Here is a 9,332-nt window from a genome sequence, read left to right on the forward strand (position 1 = left end):
AACTACTGAACAGATTGACACCAGACCTGCAAAAGGCACTTCCCTGACCTGAGGACTACCTCTCTGCCAAATTTCAAGTAATTCTGTTCAGCCGTTCGGGCTGTACCTTCGACTAAAGGTCCTATGAGAAAATGCATGGGGAAAACGCGTTTTGGGACCCCCCTTTTTTCTCAGCCCCCACTTGACGAATCGCCCCGAGACTTTCAGGGTAGGAGCTGAGCGGAGCGCCCCATTAGTTTTGAAAATTTCGCGAGGATTCGTCAACCGGCGCCAAAGTTATTCAAAATAGAATTTTAAGATTTCCTATGGAAACACGGTCCTAACAATAACTATCTACTGGCGACCGCCAGTAGATAATATATATATATATATATATATATATATATAGAGAGAGAGAGAGAGAGAGAGAGAGAGAGAGAGAGAGAGAGAGAGATAGAGATATATACATATATATAGATACATATAGATATATATATTACCTACTGGCGGTCTCCAGTAGGTAGTTATAGTTAGGACCTCTTTTCTATTCAAAAAGCGTTTTTTCTTTTGCCAATATCTTTGGCGCCGGTTGACGAATCTTCGCAAACATTTTTAAAGTATTGGGGCGCTCCGGTCAGCTCTTGCCTTGAACAGTTTGGGGTGATTCGTCAAGTGGGGGCCGAGAAAAAAGGGGGGGTCCCAAAACGCGTTTTCCCCATGTTCATTTCCATAGGAACTTTAGACAAAGCTCCATCCCCAAATGCTGAACGTAGTTACATCAAATTTGGGAAAAAAGTAGGTCTTGGTTCAGAGAGAATCCTTTTTTTTAAATGGTGTAAATCCATTCAGTAGTTCCTGAGAAATTAGAAAAAGAAAAGTTCCTGATATCAGAGCATGAAGGAGGGTTTGCGAACCCTCCCCGGCACGAGCTTCACTCTGATTGGCTGCCAACACTCCAAATCAGGAAATGTTGGCAACCATCTTGTGACTCGGTAACCGAGTTACAAGAAAAGAGTAAATAAAAAGGTGAAAAACAAGAAAAGGGGGCAGGGTACAAACACCCTGACCCCCTAGGCCTGCCCAGGTCCCGGGGGCAATGCCTACTTAATTAGCGGGGGCTCATGGGGGTCCCCGCAGCCCGAGGACCGCCACCTCCCCGGGGCTTAGTTTATTCAATGCGGGGGGCTCGCGGCCCCCGTGCAGCCCCGGGGACTGCCACCTCCATGGGGCTTTCTTTTAAAATAATACGTGGGGGTATTCTGCCCCCCACGCTGCCCCGGGGGCCACCAGCTTTCCAGGGCATTCCTAAATAAGTGCGAGGGGCCCTTGTGGCCCCCCCAAGCCCCGAGAACCACCACCTTCCCGAGGCTTTGATTAATTAGAGGCAGGTAGGCTTTGTACTTAATGGGAGTGGGTCCGCGCAGCCCTCCTCCTGGAGCCCTTGATGGCCCCGGGAACCACCACCCCTCAGGGCTGGCTCCTGCAATGTCCCGGGGTGCCCACCCCAGGGACATTGCTGTTTGCTATGGCCATGCGGCTCCCGCCCTGTCATAGCAAACTCTGCTTTGCTTCATTGAAGCGAGAGCAGGAAAACCTGCTCTCACTTCAGAAGCAAAGCAGAATTGCTTTTGAGCAAGGGAAGCTGCATGTTAGCAGCTTCCCTTGCTCAAAAGCAATGCCGGCACCCGCAGGAGTCGGTCCCCAATGGTCAGGCCAGGTCCCGGGGAATGGGGTCCCCGGGGACAGAAGTGGCCCAGGAGGGGGCTACATGGCCCCCCTCCCGTGAAATTTTAATTAAAAAAAAACAGTGCAGGCCCCAGGGGATAGGGTCCAAGGGGCCAGAAATGGCCCAGGGGAGGGGGCCACGCGGCCCCCTCCCCGCAAATATAAAAAAAGCACCAGGTCAGGCCCCGGGGGAAGAGGTCCCCGGGGCCAATAGTGGCCCAGGAACTGGAAGGGGGGCCACGTGGCCCCCTTCCCATTTCTTTTTTTTTAAAAGAACAAAGAAAATGCTCAGGCCCCGGGAGAAGGGGTCCCGGGGCCAAAAGTGGCCCAGGGAAGGGGGGCCATGCAGCCCCCCTCCCATAAAATAAGAATAAAATGTAATTTGAGATGTCATGAGTGATATCATGAGTGATGTCACTGACCATGTCATGAGTGATGTAATATGTGACGTCATCAGCAGTGCATTGCAGGGGTGCGAGTTATAGTTAGCTCTACTAACTATAATGGCCGCATTTCTCTGGTTTTGCATGAGTGAAATGTCCAACTAACTATAACGTCCCTGAAACCTGTGTTTTTTTCCAGTGAATTTCAAAGGATTTTTAAATGCTAATTTCTAACTATAACGTCCCTGAAACCTGTGTTTTTTTCGGTGAATATATACACAGTTGGAATAAAGAATTGTCTTTGAATAGCATCCCACGGAGTCAGTGCCTGTTTCTGTACGCGAGATACCAGGATTGGAAGAAATATATACATATATATATTCACTTAAAAAACCATAGGTTTCACACAAGTTATAGTTAGCTGTACATTTCACTCGTAAAAAACCAATGAAATTCCCCCGTTATAGTTAGTGCAGGCAACTATAACTCACGCGACCGCAATCCTCTGCTGATGCTAATACTGTATTTAGACACTTATTTGCCCATGTCCTCTTCCATTAAATTTTAGCTATACATATATTACAAATATTTTTTTTTCATAAAGACACATATGTCATCAGCAGAGGATTGCGGTCGCGTGAGTTATAGTTGCCTGCACTAACTATAACGGGGGAATTTCATTGGTTTTTTACGAGTGAAATGTACAGCTAACTATAACTTGTGTGAAACCTATGGTTTTTTAAGTGAATTTGCAAGGTTTTTTAAATGCTAATTCCTAACTATAACGTGTGTGAAACCTATGGTTTTTTTCAGTGAATTTGTACGTTTTTTTAAATGCTAAGTTACTTTACGCCATTCGTGGCGTGTGCGCCCACTTAACGCAGTTCGTTCCGTGCGCGCACGGTGCGCTTCGCGCACCGTGCGCCCACTTTACGCAGTTAGTGCCGTGGATGGGCCATGTACGCTTGATGCGCTTCGCGCACCGTGCACACGTGGAATAGGGTGACACATAAAGTATACAAAAAAGAAGCAGAGAATGCTGGGTAGTTTGCTGTAGAAATAGCAAAAGACTTTGTCCCTTTCTAACTCTGCGTGGATGGCACTGTGCTAATCCCATGCTTAAAGACTTTGATAGAAAAGCAGACATTTGAGGTGAGCAAATTTAGAGTGTCTCTGGTGTTGAGAGTGCTCTATATAGGACCTGCTTTCCACCTAAATTTAAGAACTACCCAGAGGTCTCTTCTTCTTTTTTTGCAAAATGTATGCGTCACTCTATGCCTGGTAGGGTTTTGTTTTGACCTATACTGGGTGCTCGCTTGTGTCTGGACAAAGCTATATATTTAGGAAGAGCTCTAATGAGAGCGAAACACCTGTCAGGGGTTGCTTTTTTTAATTTCAGGTTGGCTTGGATGGTATTTTACCAATCCAAAGCTGTAATACTGTGCCTGGAGTGGTAAAAGGCTTTGGTCATTTTACAGCTCGGCATGGATAGCATTGTGCTGAATATTAAATGATTTGTTTTTTTTGTTTATCCTTTTACAGGTTACATCGAGAGCACTTAATTGGCAGCCAGCAATGGAGAGAGTGGAGCCCGCAAGTGCTTTTTTTGTTTAAATTAATATCATTCTTCGAATTTCTTGGGTTTTCATATCAATTAGGAATAAGGCAGTCATATGTTTTTGTAACTGTTTTTGCTCTTTTATTTGTGTGCAACCCTCCGGGTGTTATGTATGTCTGAGGGGTACTACTCATTATCTTGTGCGACCCATATGCCAATGTACAATAGTTCAATAGGAGTGGAACTGGGAAACTTGGGCTAATTTGTCTGTGAATTTTACAAGATCGATGTGCACTAATGTGGGACGCAGTATATTTTGACATTAAGTAGTTCATGTGTACTTGTTGGGCTATCTAGGATGTTTGACATGCCCTCATCAGTCGTCCTTTTCAACTTTTTGGCAGTGATAAGATGACCGTTGTGATTGCCTGTTCTTATTTTTTCTTATGTCTGCTTATGTTTGTCATAGTGACCTGAATTTGTAAATCTTTGGTTATACATTTATACCTTTGACACTGTAAGGATTTGCCCACTGAGGTCCCAAAATGCTTGTTTCTGGTCCAGGGAGCCTGGCCTGGCAATTCAGGCTGGACTGTTCCCATGGGGCGCAGGGTCAAGACTAATTTTCATATGGCTGGGTTTAAACTGGAATGAGATGGGAAGCAAAAAAGAGATGGATTTAGTCCCAGATCTCTGTACTGGGGTGAATGTTTGACATTGATCAACATTCTGTCCATCAATTGTTCTTTTTGCAGGTGTAAGTACAGAGGCACCAACAGAGGATCGAACAGCAGGATGGAGCAAAAGGTGGGTCAGGCACGCCGCAAGAAAAGGGGGTTGCAGCGGGGGAGAAACGAAAAGACTGAGACAGCACACACTTGAGTGAAGGAGAGCAAGGAGGTAAAAATAAATAAAGTGCACTGCATGGGGATAACGAAGCCGTTGGGAGCCCATCTGATGTTGGCACCTAAGGAAAAAATATGGAAAGGGGAGGACATTGAAATGCTTAAACTCCTACACAGGGAACTCAGAGATAAAGAGGGGTCGAAGGAGGAAGAATATGAATTGCTCAAATGGCCGAGAGTGCCTACAACAGTTGAAAATTGGACAGCAGCATTTTTTATTTTAGCAAGCGTGTATTACGAGAAGTACCTGGAATGGTGTGTGTCTTATTCAAATATATAGATGTGATACACAGGGCATATATTACTTATAGGGGGTGCACATGGGTATTTTATGGCGAGTAGTTTTGGGCCCGCATGGCATGGGATCCAGAGGCAAAATTGGGGGAAATTGACACAGACTCATACCAACAGACTTATTATAACAAATTTAGGGCTCCTATGGCACACCTTGGTATATGTAACGGATCTATAATTATTAAAGATCAAGTTTATAGAAACTATAGGGGAAAATCTTCCCTCTTCTTTTTCAAATTGGGCAACATACAATGATAGGAACTCAAAACATTGATTCAACACAATCCAATTTTAGTGAAGATCTGTATTTCTTTATTCTTGTCTGTGATGATTTTTCATTGTTTTCATAAAATATTCTCAGCACATTATAGCCAACACGTGTTTCGTCTTGTCCTAAGACTTTCTCAAGGCCTTAACAAGTGCAACTGAAAATCAAATGGCAATATGGCCCGAGTTCTTTGAAACGTGGTGAGCTCGGTCACTCGACTCATGGATAGGTATTGTTGTACCCTTTAGAAAACTCTCACAAGGAGACACAGTTCGTCATAAAACTGCCATTATCAGGCTTTCTGCATTTCCTCAAAATTCCACGGTGCAAATATGATAAAATAACACCTCTCACATGAAGACACAATTCGTCACAAAAAACTGCCGTTATCAGGCTTTCTGCACTCCTCAAAATTCCACGGTGTAAATATGATAAAATAACACCAAGAAAGAGTAAAATTTGGACGTCGATCCGCGTGTTTGCGTGTAAAGGTAACAGGGAAATGCAAGACAGAGACAGCACACACTTGAGTGAAGGAGAGCAAGGAGGTAAAAATAAATAAAGTGCACTACATGGGGATAACGAAGCCGTTGGGAGCCCATCTGATGTTGGCACCTAAGGAAAAAATATGGAAAGGGGAGGACGTTGAAATGCTTAAACTCCTACACAGGGAACTCAGAGATAAAGAGGGGTCGAAGGAGGAAGAATATGAATTGCTCAAATGGCCGAGAGTGCCTACAACAGTTGAAAATTGGACAGCAGCATTTTTTATTTTAGCAAGCGTGTATTACGAGAAGTACCTGGAATGGTGTGTGTCTTATTCAAATATATAGATGTGATACACAGGGCATATATTACTTATAGGGGGTGCACATGGGTATTTTATGGCTAGTAGTTTTGGGCCCGCATGGCATGGGATCCAGAGGCAAAATTGGGGGAAATTGACACAGACTCATACCAACAGACCATGGGGTCTGTGAAGTTTGGCAAGACAACATACACGGCATGTGGCTAACCTTTAGTGTACCATCCCTTTCAGCCTCACCCCACTCGACAAGGGGTGGGGGCAGCAACCAAGGCACAGGTAGGAGCCATTGGCTCCTTTTGGGATTTCAACACGGGTTTGTGTACTAGAGAGTACTGCAATTTCTGACATCAATGTTCCAAGTGCGCTGGTAGACACCCCCTCGTGCCGTGCTATGGAGCAGGGAATAGTGAGCAGGGGACACCGGGAGGACAGTGGAACCAGCACCAGGAGCAATATGTAGGGTAGCAGGGACACAAGGTGCCAGGCAGTCAGTCAGGTCGCTGGTGCAGGGAAATTTGGAGAAGGATCATACGCCAATTAAGGGTGACCGATAGGACTTTTGGTTGACGCTGTATCACAAGACAGTGGATGCGTGTTTGTTGCGAGAGGGTTTCTGGGAGAGGTTCAGACTGGGGTATAATGGTCCCAGGGAATCGAGATGAGCAGAGTCTCAAATTGGTGTGGTCACACACACAGATAGTGAGAAACAAATTGGGGAAAGAGGTACAGAAATGTAGGATGGCAGGGCTATTCCAGACATGGCCAATGCCCAACTTGATTGTATCTCCCATTGGGGTGATGCCAAAATAGGAACAAGGCCAATTTTGCCTTATACAACACTTGGCATGGCAGAAGGCAGTTCAGCGACCCAGGGCACATTACCTCTGTGTCATATTCATCGGTGGATGTGGCCATGGCATTGGTGGAACAGACAGGTCAAAGTGCCCTATGGCTAAGTGTGACATCAAGTTAGCTTTTCAGCTGCTACCAGTATACCCGGACGGCTTTCAATTGATAGGAATACAATTTGAACACCAATGGTACATGGGCAAAGCATTACCAATTGGTTGTGTGATATCATGTGCACTGTTTGAAAGGTTCAGTTCCTTCCTAAAGTGTGTTTTTACATCACACACGGGGAAGACAATGGCGACCCACTATCTTGATGACTTTGTCGTGGGTCTACCCGGTTCTGCAGATTTCCACCATCAGCTGGCTAGTTTTCAAGAGCTCATGGGTGACTTCGGGGTGCCCTTAGCCCCGAGAAATCAATGGGGCCGACAACAGTAATCTCTTTCTTGGGAACTGAATTGGAGTCAGTGTCCATGGAGGCACACCGGTGGAAAAAAGAACACACATTCAGCTGCTGCTGGACGCTATAGTGCAAAAAATAAAGATGACCGTCAAGGAGGTGCAAATATTGCTGGGACATCTGAATTTTGTGTGCAGGGTAGTCAGAACGGGGAGGACATTTTGAAGGCAGTAAGGCATGTCTTTGGCGGGTTTGTCACTACCTCATCACCACATGAGGTTATCGGCGGGGACCAGAGAGGACCTGTGCATGTGGCGCAAGTTTTTGCAGGATTTCAATGGCACCCCAGTTGTATTGCTGCGGGAATTTGAATGAGACATGCAGATATACTAGGACGCCTCAGCAGTGGTGGCTCCTCCACTATGGCGCAGGAGTGTTGCCCAACTACTTTCAAGAAGTGCGGGAAGAGAAAACATAAAATGATAATAACTTTCAGTTATTACCATTTTATGTTTGTGCTGCTGTGCAGGTGGGCGGGTGGGTGGGCGGGGCTGCTCTGCTCTTGGAGCAGGGGAGGAGTGGTTTGCCCACTCCCAAGTGCGTAATGACTGTTTGGTCGGCCCTCTGGGGCTGCCCAAAGCAGTCTTGCGCACTTTCCCCATTCTCCATGCAGGCTGCATTACAGCCTGCATGGAGAACATGCCCAGGCCCCCATTCCCTGGTTGAGCATCGAACCAGGATGCTCAAAATCAATTACAATGCTGCAGTGCAGTGTTGTGATTGGTCAAGAGAGCCTGGGTGCCTACCAATCACAAAGCTGCATTGCAGCGTTGTGATTGGTCAGTGGGGCCTGGCTGTGCTTCCTGTAACTCGAAGAGAGCAGGAGCCGAGACGCAGGACCCGGCGGGAAGCTAAGTTCATTTTTTTTTTATTTATTGTTCCCATGGGGAGCAGGGTCAAGACTGATTTGCATATGGATAGGTCCAAACTGGGGTGGCATAATGAGCAAAATCATGATGGATTTAACCCAGATGTCTTGACTGGGGGTGAATGTTTGATTGATTCAGCATTCTGCAGCACTATTCGCCCTAAGTGGGATTAGTATGCCTAGACGTGGGTCCCTTGCTCACCGTGCAACTGGATTCAAGCTAGCCTGAATGATGAGGGGTAATTGCCCGAAACCGGTCCCAGGATGCTTGTTTCCGGTCCAGGGTGGACCTGACTTGGCAGTTCGGCCTGGACTGTTCCCATGAGGCGCAGGGTCAAGACTGATTTGCATATGGCTGTGTTCAAACTGGGGTGGTGTAGTGAGCAAAAGAAACATGGATTTAACCTGTATCTCTTGACTGGGGGGTGAATGTTTGATTGATTCAGCGTTCCTTCCATCATTTGTTGCCTCAGCACAATGAATCATTGCAGCCTGCCAGTGTGAAGACCCGTGGAACGACACAGCTTTCCACCTCATTGCAAGCACGCATCTGGACTCTAGCCCTCATGTTGTAAGAGCTTTCTCTGTAATGTATGTACCAGTAGCGGCTTGTGGAGGGAGTGCCACAGGGCGGTGAGGCGGGGAGGGGCTGAATGTGGGGTAGTAAACTCCGGCTCACAGCCGACCGGAGTAATGCAAATAAATAAAACTAATTTCATTGCGCGCACGGAAACGCATTTGGCGTCTCAGCACGCACAATGAAATTCGTTTTATTTATTTATTTATTTACAGTACTCCGGTTGGCCGTGAGCCGGAGTTTACTACCCCCCACCTCACCGCCCCGCGGCACTCCCTCCACGAGCCGCTACTGGTATGTACCATCTATTCAAGCACTCTGAAGTAGTCCAGGTGGTGTGCATTAGTTTATCTAACTGCTACCTAAATAAATAACTAAATGAATTAATAAAAGACAAGGTTGGGGTCACTTTGCTTGTGCACACCTGGTATCCAAATGATGATTGTTAGGCAGCCTTTACATCACTGCTGGATTGAGAGGCTGTGGTTCTTTGAGTCAAATTAATTTACGTTTGGATGCTTGACGACGACAAGGTTCACTGGTTGAGGAGACCGGGCGGACCGGCCAATAGAGGGTTGGGAATCACCATCTGTTGATGACTTACGCATAGGCAGAGCTCTGTAGCAATCGACATGGTGGCCATAGGGGAAAAAGA

This window comes from Triturus cristatus, chromosome 10 (assembly GCF_964204655.1).
Source record: "Triturus cristatus chromosome 10, aTriCri1.1, whole genome shotgun sequence".
Taxonomy (NCBI): Eukaryota; Metazoa; Chordata; class Amphibia; order Caudata; family Salamandridae; genus Triturus; species Triturus cristatus.